This window comes from Pseudophryne corroboree, chromosome 4, assembly GCF_028390025.1.
Source record: "Pseudophryne corroboree isolate aPseCor3 chromosome 4, aPseCor3.hap2, whole genome shotgun sequence".
In the NCBI taxonomy this organism is placed as follows: domain Eukaryota; kingdom Metazoa; phylum Chordata; class Amphibia; order Anura; family Myobatrachidae; genus Pseudophryne; species Pseudophryne corroboree.
This window is the reverse complement of record NC_086447.1, coordinates 696507707-696524078: the sequence shown is the minus strand read 5'-3', so window position 1 is coordinate 696524078 and position 16372 is coordinate 696507707. Positions and strand designations below refer to the sequence as shown.

Below are 16372 nucleotides of genomic sequence, written 5' to 3'. Positions count from 1 at the left end.
ATTATGAGTCCATGTCGACCATGTCACTGTCGACCAATAGTGGTAGACCTAATGACTGTCGACCTTAACATGGTCGCCCATCCAAACAGATTCCTTCAGGCACAATTTCTAAACTGACGTCTGGAGGAGGGGCATAGAGGGAGGGGCCAGCCCACACGTTTAAAGTCATTTAGTGCCGATTGCTCCTACAGACCTGTCTATACCCCATGGTACTAAATGGACCCCAGCATCCTCTAGGACATTAGAGAAATGTACATTACTTAAATACTGTACATGAGTAATAATGTGCAGTACTGGACTGTACTTACTCCTCAGGGACAGCCGCAGTAATTCCAGTTTACTGGGCTCCCTGGTGACCAGATCACTCCACTTCCTCAGGAGTGACCTGAGGCTGCGGGACTGGCCATATTTTACACGGATCTCACGACGGGCTTTATTGTAAGCCCGCCGCTTCTCCGAGTTCGTAGTAAATGGCCGGTCCCGCCACCTAAGCAGGATCAGAAGCTCCCCCCTGAAGTAGCGTCTCCCTGCCATTTTTGCCTGATGCCGGATGCAGTCCGAAAACCAAGGATTGAATCTGTAGCCCACAATGCGTGCAAACTGAATTTGCTTCCCCACCGCCTGCAATGTGTTGTACCCATAACGGATTTTATCCGGTGTCTGTGTACAAAACATAATGGAGCCCAGCTGGAAATAATAAACAGACCAAACAAGTGTATTTCTTTAAAAAAAAACATATAAAAATAAATTCACCAAAAAAAAAAAAAAAACTCTGGTGTCAACAGTATTCAAACACAGGACGCACGGATTGCGAGCGGACACTGTAACTACTATGCCACTGTTGACCATGTTCTGTGTTGGCACTCCAGGTAAATATATGATGTGATGTGATGTGTTGTACTATTAACGGATTTTGTCCGGTGTCTGTGTACAAACCATAATGGATGGTCACCAAGATGTCACATTAATGACATAGTGATCCAGTGGCATTGTGCATTACATATTTAGGGCTATTTGAAGCAAATGAACCGGAAAAGAAGTTCGTAGCAAATGGCCGGTCCCGCCACCTAAGCAGGATCAGAAGCTCCCCCCTGAAGTAGCGTCTCCCTGCCATTTTTGCCTGATGCCGGATGCAGTCCGCAAACCAAGGATTGAATCTGTAGCCCACAATGCGTGCAAACTGAATTTGCTTCCCCACCGCCTGCAATGTGTTGTACCCATAACGGATTTTATCCGGTGTCTGTGTACAAAACATAATGGAGCCCAGCTGGAAATAATAAACAGACCAAACAAGTGTATTTCTATAAAAAAAAACATATAAAAATAAATTCACCCCCCAAAAAAAAACCTCTGATGTAAACAGGATTTGAACACAGGACGCACAGATTGCGAGCGGACACTGTAACCACTATGCCACTGCTGACCACGTTCTGTGTTGGCACTCCAGGTAAATATATGATGTGATGTGATGTGTTGTACTATTAACGGATTTTGTCCGGTGTCTGTGTACAAACCATAATGGATGGTCACCAAGATGTCACATTAATGACATAGTGATCCAGTGGCATTGTGCATTACATATTTAGGGCTATTTGAAGCAAATGAAACGGAAATGATGTCCGAAATGTTTTGGCTTCACAATAACAGATATTTTCCCCAATGTAACGACAATATTGATAGTGAACGGGTTAGTGCTTTGTTACAATGAGCTCAGCTGGAAATAATAAACAGAAAGAATCCACAAAAAAAATAATTCTGGTCCCGCTAGTATTCGAACCCATCAGCCAATCAGCAGGTAGCGCTATGAAGGGTCCATTGGCTATTTGAGGCAGTCGCCATAGAGTTTAGGAAAAACGACATCTGGTGGACAGAAAGTAGAATGCATGTTACAATTATAACGTGACGTCACATTTACAACGCAACTTATAATGGGAGTTATAGCGCAAGGAGCTGGCGCGAGTTGCATGGCGCCCGCTATGCGGTACGCAGCAACGTTATAGCAGGACATATCTGTATCTACAAATGTTGCTTGTAATCATTCAAAAGAAAGGACAGTCTTGATAGATGAGCAGTTCGAAATGTGGTGAAAATTAATGTCTTTAAACAAATATGGAATTATTATAAAACTTTTTATTCATAAGAGTCTTACTTGTGAAGAACAGAAATATAAGTATCATACTTTGAAAAAAACAACAATTACCAGACTTATGTAATAAGTAACAGTCAAAGCAGTATAAATTTTGCTGAATAATTGCCCATGCACATTAAAAGATACATATGCTTTGCAATAGTATTTGACATGACAATCACACCAGGATAGCTGAGTGGTTGAGGCGTTGGACTTAATATCCAATGGATACATATCTGCGTGGGTTTAATCCCCACTTCTGGTATGCATTTTAATTTCAGCTAACTAAATATTTACGATGAAGATTTCGGCAATTAGGGAAAACTCAAAATTCTGTGAAAATCATGAACTTAAAATACATTGCTAAAAAAATATTTTCAATCCATTTTTTCAAAGAACCTGGCTTTCTATGAAGAAAAGAAACAATGATATCATAATATCAATTAAAATACCAAAAGTTATGTAATATTTTAAACTCCAAGCGGTTCAAAGTTAACAATGCACAGGAAAATCAACATGAATAGTGCAATAGTATTTGCCATGATAATAGCCAGAGCAACATACCAGGATGGCCGAGTGGTTAAGGCGTTGGACTTAAGATCCAATGGATATATATCCACATGGGTTCGAACCCCACTTCTGGTATGTATTTTAATTTCGGATTCCTAAATATGTACAAGGAACAATATAATCGAATAGGGAAATGTACAAGAGTCATTTTTTTTACATTTGTAAACTACCATACATGTTCCACAAAAGCATTGAAATGTGACAGTGCAAATAAACTTATGTAATAATTTAGACTCCAAACAGTACAAAGTTTGCATAAAAGTTGACAACGCACATTAACATATACATATGCAATGGGGTTCAGAATGTAATCCTGATGGACTGGATGCCTATGGTCAAAATACCGACATCAGCAACCTGACCATTAAAATCCTGACAGCCCTGCAGTTAATACCATAACCCTTCCATGTTCCCTGCCCTAACCCTAATCCTCCCTTTTGGGTGTCTGACCCTTACACCCTCTCCTTGGGTGCCTAAACCTTACCCTCCCCGGGATGCCTAACACTAACCCTCCATTCCCCAATGCCTAAAGCTAATGCTCCCTGCTTGGTGTCTAACACTAACCTCCTCTTCTAAGTGACTAAACCAAACCCTCCCTCCTTGGTACCTAACTCTAACCTACCTGTCCCTACACCGTAACCCCCCTTCTAATGCCTAAACCTAACCTCCCCCCTCCCCGTTGCAGGACAAGATTACATCCTGCTGAGAGGACATTCAGAATTCTAGGTGTCAGTATTTTCATGCTGTTAATCCCACCTCTGTTGGCATTTTGGTGCCGTTATTATGGCTGGTGGGTACGATTATGGTGTCAGTATTATGATAGCCAGGATCCCGCACGGAAGCCTTTTAACTGGGTACCATGCTTTGCAAAAGTATTTGCCATGAAAATGTCAAAAGCCTCACATCAGGATGGCCGAGTGGTTAAGGTGTTGGACTTAAGATTCAATGGATTTACATCTGCATGGGATAGATCCCCACTTCTGGTTTGTATTTCAATTTCAGCTAACCAAATGAGGAAGAATTTGTCAATTAGGGAAAACTTTCAAACTATGGTGAAAGTCAATAACTTAAGCTACAGTACTTTGATAAAAAAAATATTTTCAATCCATTTTCTCCAAAGAAAACAATGATATCCTAATATCCATTAAAATACCCATATGTAATATTTTAAACTCCAAACAGTACAAAGTTAACCATGCACATCATAATTAACATGAATAGTGCATTAGTATTTGCCATGAAAAGCTCCTGGGCACCACACCAGGATGGCTGCATGATTAAGGCATTTGACTTAAGATCCAATGGATATATAGCTGCATGGGATCAAACCCCAATTCTGGTAAGCATGTTAATTTCAGATTCCTAAATATGTACAAGGAATAACTTTATTAATTAAGGACATGTACAAAAGTTGATGTTGCTTGCATTTGTAAACCACCATACTTGTTCCACAAAATCCTTGACATGTGACAGGGCAAAAAAGAATGATAGCAACTATCTACAAATGTTGCTTGTAATCATTCAAAAGAAAGGACAGTCTTGATAGATGAGCAGTTCGAAATGTGGTGAAAATTAATGTCTTTAAACAATTATGGAATTATTATGAAACTTTTTATTCATAAGAGCCTTACTTGTTGTGAAGAATAGAAATATAAGTATCATACTTTGAAAAAAATTACCAGACTTATGTAATAAGTAACAGTCAAAGCAGTATAAAGTTTGCTGAATAATTGCCCATGCACATTAAAAGATACATATGCTTTGCAATAGTATTGGACATGACAATCACACCAGGATGGCCGAGTGGTTGAGGGGTTGGACTTAAGATAAAATGGATACATATCTGCGTTGGGTTCGATCCCCGCTTCTGGTATACATTTTAATTTCAGCTAACTAAATATTTACAATGAAGAATTCGGCAATTAGGAAAAACTCTCAAAATTCTGTGAAAATCATTAACTTAAAATACATTGCTAAAAAAATATTTTCAATCCATTTTTTCAAAGAATCTGGCTTTCTATGAAGAAAAGTAACAATGATATCATAATATCCATTAAAATACCAAAAGTTATGTAATATTTTAAACTCCAAGCGGTTCAAAGTTAACAATGCACAGGAAAATAAACATGAATAGTGCAATAGTATTTGCCATGAAAATACCCAGGGCAACATACCAGGATGGCCGAGTGGTTAAGGCGTTGGACTTAAGATCCAAATGATAAATATCTGCATGGGTTAGAACTCTACTTCTGGTATGTATTTTAATTTTGGATTCCTAAATATGTACAAGGAACAATATAATCGAATAGGGAAATGTACAAGAGTCATTTTGTTTACATTTGTAAACTACCATACATGTTCCACAAAAGCATTGAAATGTGACAGTGCAAATAAACTTATGTAATAATTTAGACTCCAAACAGTACAAAGTTTGCATAAAAGTTGACCATGCACATTAACATATACATATGCAATGGGGTTCAGAATGTAATCCTGATGGACTGGATGCCTATGGTCAGAATACCGACATCAGCAACCTGACCATTAAAATCCTGACAGCCCTGCAGTTAATACCATAACCCTTCCATGTTCCCTGCCCTAACCCTAATCCTCCCTTTTGGGTGCCTAAACCTTACCCTCCCCGGGATGCCTAACACTAACCCTCCATTCCCCAATGCCTAAAGCTAATGCTCCCTGCTTTGTGTCTAACACTAACCTCCTCTTCTAAGTGACTAAACCAAACCCTCCCTCCCTGGTACCTAACTCTAAAATACATGTCCCTACACCGTAACCCCCCTTCTAATGCCTAAACCTAACCTCCCCCCTCCCCATGGCAGGACAAGATTACATCCTGCTGAGAGGACATTCAGAATTCTAGGTGTCAGTATTTTCATGCTGTTAATCCCACCTCTGTTGGCATTTTGGTGCCGTTATTATGGCTGGTGGGTATGATTATGGTGTCAGTATTATGATAGCCAGGATCCCGCATGGAAGCCTTTTAACTGGGTCCCATGCTTTGCAAAAGTATTTGCCATGAAAATGTCAAAAGCCTCACATCAGGATGGCCGAGTGGTTAAGGTGTTGGATTTAAGATTCAATGGATTTACATCTGCATGGGATAGATCCCCACTTCTGGGTTGTATTTCAATTTCAGCTAACCAAATGAGGAAGAATTTGTCAATTAGGGAAAACTTTCAAACTATGGTGAAAGTCAATAACTTAAGCTACAGTACTTTGATAAAAAAATATTTTCAATCCATTTTCTCCAAAGAAACTGATTTTCTATAAAGTAAGTTAACAATGATATCCTAATATCCATTAAAATACCCAGTTATGTAATATTTTAAACTCCAAACAGTACAAAGTTAAACATGCACATCATAATTAACATGAATAGTGCATTAGTATTTGCCATGAAAAGCTCCTGGGCACCACACCAGGATGGCTGCATGGTTAAGGCATTTGACTTAAGATCCATTGGATATATATCTGCATGGGATCAAACCCCAATTCTGGTATGCATGTTAATTTCAGATTCCTAAATATGTACAAGGAATAACTTTATTAATTCAGGACATGTACAAAAGTTGATGTTGCTTGCATTTGTAAACCACCATACTTGTTCCACAAAATCCTTGACATGTGACAGGGCAAAAAAAGAATGATAGCAACTATCTACAAATGTTGCTTGTAATTATTCAAAAGAAAGGACAGTCTTGATAGATGAGCAGTTCAAAATGTGGTGAAAATTAATGTCTTTAAACAAATATGGAATTATTATAAAACTTTTTATTCATAAGAGCCTTACTTGTGAAGAATAGAAATATAAGTATCATACTTTGAAAAAACAACAATTACCAGACTTATGTAATAAGTAACAGTCAAAGCAGTATAAAGTTTGCTGAATAATTGCCTATGCACATTAAAAGATATATATGCTTTGCAATAGTATTTGACATGACAATCACACCAGGATGGCCGAGTGATTAAGGCGTTGGACTTAAGATCCAATGGATACATATCTGCGTGGGTTCGATCCCCACTTCTGGTATGCATTTTAATTTCAGCTAACTAAATATTTACGATGAAGATTTCGGCAATTAGGGAAAACTCTCAAAATTCTGTGAAAATCATTAACTTAAATTACATTGCTAAAAAAATATTTTCAATCCATTTTTTCAAAGAACCTGGCTTTTTATGAAGAAAAGAAACAAAGATATCATAACATCCATTAAAATACCAAAAGTTATGTAATATTTTAAACTCCAAGCGGTTCAAAGTTAACAATGCACAGGAAAATAAACATGAATAGTGCAATAGTATTTGCCATGAAAATACCCAGAGCAACATACCAGAATGGCCGAGTGGTTAAGGCGTTGGACTTAAGATCCGATGGATATATATCCACGTGGGTTCGAACCCCACTTCTGCTGTGTATTTTAATTTCGGATTCCTAAATATGTACAAGGAACAATATAATCGAATAGGGAAATGTACAAAAGTCATTTTGTTTACATTTGTAAACTACCATACATGTTCCACAAAAGCATTGAAATGTGACAGTGCAAATAAACTTATGTAATAATTTAGACTCCAAACAGTACAAAGTTTGCATAAAAGTTGACCATGCAAATTAACATATACATATGCAATGGGGTTCAGAATGTAATCCTGATGGACTGGATGCCTATGGTCAGAATATTGACATCAGGAACCTGACCATTAAAATCCTGACAGCCCTGCAGTTAATACCATAACCCTTCCATGTTCCCTGCCCTAAACCTAATCCTCCCTTTTGGGTGTCTAACCCTTACACCCTCTCCTTGGGTGCCTAAACCTTACCCTCCCCGGGATGCCTAACACTAACCCTCCATTCCCCAATGCCTAAAGCTAATGCTCCCTGCTTGGTGTCTAACACTAACCTCCTCTTCTAAGTGACTAAACCAAACCCTCCCTCCCTGGTACCTAACTCTAACCTACCTGTCCCTACAACGTAACCCCCCTTCTAATGCCTAAACCTAACCTCCCCATGGCAGGATAAGATTACATCCTGCTGAGAGGACATTCAGAATATTAGGTGTCAGTATTTTCATGCTGTTAATCCCACCTCTGTTGGCATTTTGGTGCCGTTATTATGGCTGGTGGGTACGATTATGGTGTCAGTATTATGATAGCCAGGATCCCGCATGGAAGCCTTTTAACTGGGTCCCATGCTTTGCAAAAGTATTTGCCATGAAAATGTCAAAAGCCTCACATCAGGATGGCCGAGTGGTTAAGGTGTTGGACTTAAGATTTAATGGATTTACATCTGCATGGGATAGATCCCCACTTCTGGTTTGTATTTCAATTTCAGCTAACCAAATGAGGAAGAATTTGTCAATTAGGGAAAACTTTCAAACTATGGTGAAAGTCTATAACTTAAGCTACAGTACTTTGATAAAAAAATACTTTCAATCCATTTTCTCCAAAGAAAACAATGATATCCTAATATCCATTAAAATACCCAGTTATGTAATATTTTAAACTCCAAACAGTACAAAGTTAACCATGCACATCATAATTAACATGAATAGTGCATTAGTATTTGCCATGAAAAGCACCTGGGCACCACACCAGGATGGCTGCATGGTTAAGGCATTTGACTTAAGACCCAATGGATATATATCTGCATGGGATCAAACCCCAATTCTGGTATGCATGTTAATTTCAGATTCCTAAATATGTACAAGGAATAACTTTATTAAATAAGGACATGTACAAAAGTTGATGTTGCTTGCATTTGTAAACCACCATACTTGTTCCACAAAATCCTTGACATGTGACAGGGCAAAAAAGAATGATAGCAACTATCTACAAATGTTGCTTGTAATCATTCAAAAGAAAGGACAGTCTTGATAGATGAGCAGTTCGAAATGTGGTGAAAATTAATGTCTTTAAACAAATATGGAATTATTATGAAACTTTTTATTCATAAGAGCCTTACTTGTGAAGAATAGAAATATAAGTATCATACTTTGAAAAAAACAACAATTACCAGACTTATGTAATAAGTAACAGTCAAAGCAGTATAAAGTTTGCTGAATAATTGCCCATGCACATTAAAAGATACATATGCTTTGCAATAGTATTTGACATGACAATAACACCAGGATGGCCGAGTGGTTAAGGCGTTGGACTTAAGATCCAATGGATACATATCCGCGTGGGTTCAATCCCCACTTCTGGTATGCATTTTAATTTCAGCTAACTAAATATTTACGATGAAGATTTCGGCAATTAGGGAAAACTCTCAAAATTCTGTGAAAATCATTAACTTAAATTACATTGCTAAAAAAATATTTTCAATCAATTTTTTCAAAGAACCTGGCTTTCTATGAAGAAAAGAAACAATTATATCATAATATCCATTAAAATATCAAAAGTTATGTAATATTTTAAACTCCAAGCGGTTCAAAGTTAACAATGCACAGGAAAATAAACATGAATAGTGCAATAGTATTTGCCATGAAAAGACCCAGGGTAACATACCAGGATGGCCGAGTGGTTAAGGCGTTGGACTTAGGATCCAATGGATATATATCCTCGTTGGTTCGAACCACGCTACTGGTATGTATTTTAATTTCGGATTCCTAAATATGTACAAGGAACAATATAATTGAATAGGGAAATGTACAAGAGTCATTTTGTTTACATTTGTAAACTACCATACATGTTCCACAAAAGCATTGAAATGTGACAGTGCAAATAAACTTATGTAATAATTTAGACTCCAAACAGTACAAAGTTTGCATAAAAGTTGACCATGCACATTAACATATACATATGCAATGGGGTTCAGAATGTAATCCTGATGGACTGGATGCCTATGGTCAGAATACCGACATCAGCAACCTGACCATTAAAATCCTGACAGCCCTGCAGTTAATACCATAACCCTTCCATGTTCTCTGCCCTAACCCTAATCCTCCCTTTTGGGTGCCTAAACCTTACCCTCCCCGGGATGCCTAACACTAACCCTCCATTCCCCAATGCCTAAAGCTAATGCTCCCTGCTTGGTGTCTAACACTAACCTCCTCTTCTAAGTGACTAAACCAAACCCTCCCTCCCTGGTACCTAACTCTAACCTACCTGTCCCTACACCGTAACCCCCCTTCTAATGCCTAAACCTAACCTCTCTCCTCCCCGTGGCAGGACAAGATTACATCCTGCTGAGAGGACATTCAGAATTCTAGGTGTCAGTATTTTCATGCTGTTAATCCCACCTCTGTTGGCATTTTGGTGCCGTTATTATGGCTGGTGGGTACGATTATGGTGTCAGTATTATGATAGCCAAAATCCCGCACGGAAGCCTTTTAACTGGGTCCCATGCTTTGCAAAAGTATTTGCCATGAAAATGTCAAAAGCCTCACATCAGGATGGCCGAGTGGTTAAGGTGTTGGACTTAAGATTCAATGGATTTACATCTGCATGGGATAGATCCCCACTTCTGGTTTGTATTTCAATTTCAGCTAACCAAATGAGGAAGAATTTGTCAATTAGGGAAAACTTTCAAACTATGGTGAAAGTGAATAACTTAAGCTACAGTACTTTGATCAAAAAATATTTTCAATCCATTTTCTCCAAAGAAACTGATTTTTTATAAAGAAAGTAAACAATGATATCCTAATATCCATTAAAATACCCAGTTATGTAATATTTTAAACTCCAAACAGTACAAAGTTAACCATGCACATCATAATTAACATGAATAGTGCTATATATATATATATAGTATTTGCCATGAAAAGCTCTTGGGCACCACACCAGGATGGCTGCATGGTTAAGGCATTTGACTTAAGATCCAATGGATATATATCTGCATCGGATCGAGCCCCAATTCTGGTATGCATGTTAATTTCAGATTCCTAAATATGTACAAGGAATAACATTATTAATTAAGGACATGTACAAAAGTTGATGTTGCTTGCATTTGTAGCCCATCATACTTGTTCCACAAAATCCTTGACATGTGACAGGCCAAAAAAAGAATAATAGCAACTATCTACAAATGTTGCTTGTAATCATTCAAAAGAAAGGACAGTCTTGATAGATGAGCAGTTTGAAATGTGGTGAAAATTAATGTCTTTAAACAAATATGGAATTATTATGAAACTTTTTATTCATAAGAGCCTTACTTGTTGTGAAGAATAGAAATATAAGTATCATACTTTTAAAAAAACAACAATTACCAGACTTATGTAATAAGTAACAGTCAAAGCAGTATAAAGTTTGCTGAATAATTGCCCATGCACATTAAAAGATACATATGCTTTGCAATAGTATTTGACATGACAATCACACCAGGATGGCCGAGTGGTTAAGACGTGGGACTTAAGATCCAATGGATACATATCTGCGTGGGTTCGATCCCCACTTCTGGTATACATTTTAATTTCAGCTAACTAAATATTTACGATGAAGATTTCGGCAATTAGGAAAAACTCTCAAAATTCTGTGAAAATCATTAACTTAAAATACATTGCTAAAAAAATATTTTCAATACATTTTTTCAAAGAACCTGGCTTTCTATGAAGAAAAGAAACAATGATATCATAATATCCATTAAAATACCAAAAGTTATGTAATATTTTAAACTCCAAGCGGTTCAAAGTTAACAATGCACAGGAAAATAAACATGAATAGTGCAATAGTATTTGAAAATGACAAAAGCCTCACATCAGGATGGCCGAGTGGTTAAGGTGTTGGACTTAAGATTCAATGGATTTACAGCTGCATGGGATAGATCCCCACTTCTGGTTTGTATTTCAATTTCAGCTAACCAAATGAGGAAGAATTTGTCAATTAGGGAAAACTTTCAAACTATGGTGAAAGTCAATAACTTAAGCTACAGTACTTTGATCAAAAAATATTTTCAATACATTTTCTCCAAAGAAACTGATTTTCTATAAAGTAAGTTAACAATGATATCATAATATCCATTAAAATTAGTGATCTGCACCGGACATTTTTCGGGTTTTGTGTTTTGGTTTTGGGTTCGGTTCCGCGGCCGTGTTTTGGGTTCGAAGGCGTTTTGGCAAAACCTCACCGAATGTTTTTTGTCGGATTCGGGTGTGTTTTGGATTCGGGTGTTTTTTTAAAAAAACCCTAAAAAACAGCTTAAATCATAGAATTTGGGGGTCATTTTGATCCCATAGTATTATTAACCTCAATAACCATAATTTCTACTCATTTTCAGAATCAGAATCAGAATCAGCTTTATTGGCCAGGTATACTTACGTATACTAGGAATTTGTCTTCGGTTTGCTATACAACAGCCAAGTAGGTAACAGGTAAGCAGGTCTGTGTGTGTGTGTGGGGGGGGGGGGGGGCAAGTAAAGTTACACAGATAGGTATACCGTAGGGACACAAGTTAGGTACATGTACGTCTAGTCAGTCAATGTTCAGGAGTTCATCAGGCGGACAGCTTGGGGAAAGAAACTTTTGAGGCTTCTGGTGGATCTGGCGGGGACAGCCCTGTAACGCCTGCCTGAAGGAAGCAAGTTAAACATGCTGTGGCTGGGGTGTAGCTGGTCTTTTACTATCTTCATTGCCCGCTTTTTAGCTCTGGACAAGTATAGGTCCTGGACTGAGGGAAGGTCGGCCCCGATGATCTTCTCTGCGGTTCTGACCACCTTTTGGACCCTGCATCTGTCCCTCGCGCTGGCGGAGCTGTACCATACGAGTATCGAGGAGCACAGTACCGACTCCACAATCGCAGAGTAGAAGAGGAGCAGAAGCTTCTGTGGGATGTTGAACTTCCTTAGTTGCCTGAGGAAGAACAACCTCTGCTGCGCTTTCCCAACAGTGGCGTCAGCGTTGGACCCCCATTTAAGGTCCCTGGAGATTGTAATCCCTATAAACTTCAAGGAATCCACTAGCGATACCACACTGTCAGCAATCGTTAGCGGAGGTGCACTAGATGACTTCTTCCTGAAGTCCACTATCATCTCGACAGTTTTGAGGGGGTTGAGGTCAAGGTTGTTGTGGATGCACCACTGGGCTAGCCGGTCTACTTCCCGTCTATAGGCCGATTCGTCCCCATCCTTGATGAGGCCGATGACGGTGGTGTCATCGGCGAATTTGATGATCCTTACTGATTGCGCCTCTGAGGTACAGTCATTTGTGTACAGGGAGAAGAGCAGGGGTGAGAGGACACAGCCCTGAGGGGCCCCTGTACTAATGGACCGCGCTTGAGAGGTGAATTCCCCCGCTTTCACCACCTGTGTCCTATCTGTCAGGAAGTCTATTATCCAGGAACAGGTAGCTTCTGGGACCCCTAGGCGAAGTAATTTGGGGTGGAGGATGCTGGGGACGATTGTATTGAAGGCCGAGCTGAAATCGACAAACAGGACCCTCGCATAGGTACCGGGAATGTCTAGGTGCTGTAGAATGTAGTGCAGGCCCAGGTTGACTGCATCCTCGACACACCGATTCGAGCGATAGGCGAACTGCAGGGGGTCCAGTTGGGGGCCAGTTACAGTTTTCAGGTGATTCAAAACCAGACGCTCAAACGTTTTCATGACCACAGACGTCAGTGCTATCAGCCTGTAGTCGTTCAGGTTCGTGATAGTGGGTTTCTTGGGGACCGGGACTATAGTAGACCTTTTGAGGCAGGAAGGGACTTTCTGTAGCTCCAGCGATTTATTGAAGATCTTGGTGAATATGGGGGCGAGCTGACCCGCACATGCTCTTGGGGCAGATGGTGACACTCCGTCAGGACCCGGAGCTTTCCTGGTTTTGGTCCTTTTGAACAATGCCTCCACCTCTTCTTGGGTGACTTGCAGTGCCTGGGGTTGGCCGTCGGTGTTCGGGGCATCGTAGAGGTGATTGTTTGGGTTGCAGGGGACTTCTTTTGCGAACCTGCAATACAAGTGGTTCAGTTCATCTGCAAGGTCTTGGTGCATGGCGGTGGACTTTGATGTTTTCCTATATTTTGGTTATGGACTGCATTCCTTTCCATACAGATACGGGGTCATTGGTGGAGAGATCGTTTGTCAGCTATGTTTTGCTAGCCTGATTCCTTTAGTCAGAGAGTTCCTAGTACGGTTGTATAGTGCTCTGTCACCGCTGCTATAGGCCTCCTCTTTGGCTCGACGAAGTTGCCTGAGCTGGGCATTGAACCAGGGCTTGTTGTTGTTGTAAATGCGGTAAGTCTTGGTAGGTACACACATGTCCTCACAGTAGCTGATGTAGGATGTGACAGTGTCTGTCAAGTCATTCTGGTCGGTTGCCGAGGCTTCAAATACCCCCCATTCCGTGCAGTCAAAGCAGGCCTGGAGCTTCATCTTGCACGACCCTGTTCAGCGCCTAAAAACCTTTTTTCTGGAGCTTCATCTTGGCCTCATTGGTCCATTTCTTCACAGTCTTAACGACAGGCTTAACTGCTCTCAGCTTCTGTGTATAGGTAGGGAGTAGGTGGACGAGGCAGTGGTCAGATAGGCCGAGTGCAGCACGCGGGATAGACCGGAAGGCAGACTTGAGGGTAGTGTAGCAGTGATCAAGGGTGCGCCCTTCCCTAGTGGGACACGTGACTTGTTGTTTGTACTTAGGTAGCTCCTTGCTCAGGTTAGTTCTGTTGAAGTCACCCAGTACTATAAGCAGAGAGTCTGGGTGTTTTTGTTCTATGTCGGATATACATATGGCCAGGTGGTGCAGGGCTTCGTTCGCGCAGGCGATAGGGGGGATGTACACTCCCACAAGGACAATTGAGGCAAATTCCCGGGGGGAATAGAAGGGGTTGCAGTTGATACTCAGCATCTCCAGGGGAGGGCTGCATGATTTGCCTATGATCGTGACATTGGTGCACCATCCGTCGTTGATGTAGAAGCAGATGCCACCACCCTTCGTTTTTCCTGAGAGAACCTTGGAGCGATCGGCCCTGAAGAGACTGAAGACCGGCAGAGACATCGGGTTGTCCGCAATATGGTCGTCCAGCCACGTCTCCGTAAAGCAGAGGACGGATGACCCTGTAATGCCTGACCCTGCGCTGCCCAGAAGGAGGGACAATTCGTCGAACTTGTTTGCCAGTGAGCGCACATTCGAAAGCAGGATCGCGGGTAGTGCAGACAGGTGCCCTCGCCGCTGACACTTCACTAGGGCGCATGCGCGACAGCCTATCCTCTGAGTCCAGGTCCTTCTACTAGGGCCGACATGAGGGCCTCCGTCATTCTCTTTCAGTCTATTCTGAACACCTCACACCTCACAATATTATTTTTAGTCCTAAAATTTGCACCGAGGTCGCTGGATGGCTAAGCTAAGCGACACAAGTGGCCGACACAAACACCTGGCCCATCTAGGAGTGGCACTGCAGTGTCAGACAGGATGGCCCTTCAAAAAAATACTCCCCAAACAGCACATGACGCAAAGAAAAAAAGAGGCGCAAAGAGGTAGCTGTGTGACTAAGCTAAGCGACCCTAGTGGCCGACACAAACACCTGGCCCATCTAGGAGTGGCACTGCAGTGTCACGCAGGATGGCCCTTCAAAAAAATACTCCCCAAACAGCACATGACGCAAAGAAAAAAAGAGGTGCAATAAGGTAGCTGTGTGACTAAGCTCAGCAACCCTAGTGGCCGACACAAACACCTGGCCCATCTAGGAGTGGCACTGCAGTGTCAGACAGGATGGCCCTTCAAAAAAATACTCCCTAAACAGCACATGACGCAAAGAAAAAAAGAGGCGCAATGAGGTAGCTGTGTGACTAAGCTAAGCGACCCTAGTGGCCGACACAAACACCTGGCCCATCTAGGAGTGGCACTGCAGTGTCACGCAGGATGGCCCTTCAAAAAAATACTCCCCAAACAGCACATGACGCAAAGAAAAAAAGAGGCGCAATGAGGTAGCTGTGTGACTAAGCTCAGCGACCCTAGTGGCCGACACAAACACCTGGCCCATCTAGGAGTGGCACTGCAGTGTCACGCAGGATGGCCCTTCAAAAAAATACTCCCCAAACAGCACATGACCCTTCAAAAAAATACTCCCCAAACAGCACATGACGCAAAGAAAAATGAAAGAAAAAAGAGGTGCAAGATGGAATTGTCCTTGGGCCCTCCCACCCACCCTTATGTTGTATAAACAGGACATGCACACTTTAACAAACCCATCATTTCAGCGACAGGGTTTGCCACACGACTGTGACTGAAATGACTGGTTGGTTTGGGCCACCACCAAAAAAGAAGCAATCAATATCTCCTTGCACAAACTGGCTCTACAGAGGCAAGATGTCCACCTCATCATCATCGTCCGATTCATCACCCCTTTCACTGTGTACAGCCCCCTCCTCACAGATTATTAATTCGTCCCCACTGGAATCCACCATCTCAGGTCCCCGTGTACTTTCTGGAGGCAATTGCTGCTGGTGAATGTCTCCACGGAGGAATTGATTATAATTCATTTTAATGAACATCATCTTCTCCACATTTTCTGGAAGTAACCTCGTACGCCGATTGCTGACAAGGTGAGCGGCGGCACTAAACACTCTTTCGGAGTACACACTGGAGGGAGGGCAACTTAGGTAGAATAAAGCCAGTTTGTGCAAGGGCCTCCAAATTGCCTCTTTTTCCTTCCAGTACACGTACGGACTGTCTGACGTGCCTACTTGGATGCGGTCACTCATATAATCCTCCACCATTCTTTCA

The 16372-nt window shown here is 41.1% G+C and overlaps 6 non-coding genes across 6 annotated transcripts; all 6 read left to right on the top strand.

Annotated features, from left to right (window-relative positions):
- The first annotated feature begins 2310 nt into the window (after positions 1-2310).
- TRNAL-UAA (transfer RNA leucine (anticodon UAA)) lies at positions 2311-2393 on the top strand. Its single transcript has one exon. It is a non-coding gene; the product is annotated as a tRNA-Leu (tRNA).
- A 297-nt stretch (positions 2394-2690) lies between these two features.
- On the top strand, positions 2691-2773 carry TRNAL-UAA (transfer RNA leucine (anticodon UAA)). Its single transcript has one exon. It is a non-coding gene; the product is annotated as a tRNA-Leu (tRNA).
- A 3893-nt stretch (positions 2774-6666) lies between these two features.
- Positions 6667-6749, top strand: TRNAL-UAA (transfer RNA leucine (anticodon UAA)). Its single transcript has one exon. It is a non-coding gene; the product is annotated as a tRNA-Leu (tRNA).
- Positions 6750-7048: 299 nt separating this feature from the next.
- On the top strand, positions 7049-7133 carry TRNAL-UAA (transfer RNA leucine (anticodon UAA)). Its single transcript has one exon. It is a non-coding gene; the product is annotated as a tRNA-Leu (tRNA).
- Positions 7134-8842: 1709 nt separating this feature from the next.
- Positions 8843-8925, top strand: TRNAL-UAA (transfer RNA leucine (anticodon UAA)). The gene has a single exon. It is a non-coding gene; the product is annotated as a tRNA-Leu (tRNA).
- Positions 8926-11036: 2111 nt separating this feature from the next.
- On the top strand, positions 11037-11119 carry TRNAL-UAA (transfer RNA leucine (anticodon UAA)). Its single transcript has one exon. It is a non-coding gene; the product is annotated as a tRNA-Leu (tRNA).
- The last annotated feature ends 5253 nt before the right edge of the window (positions 11120-16372 follow it).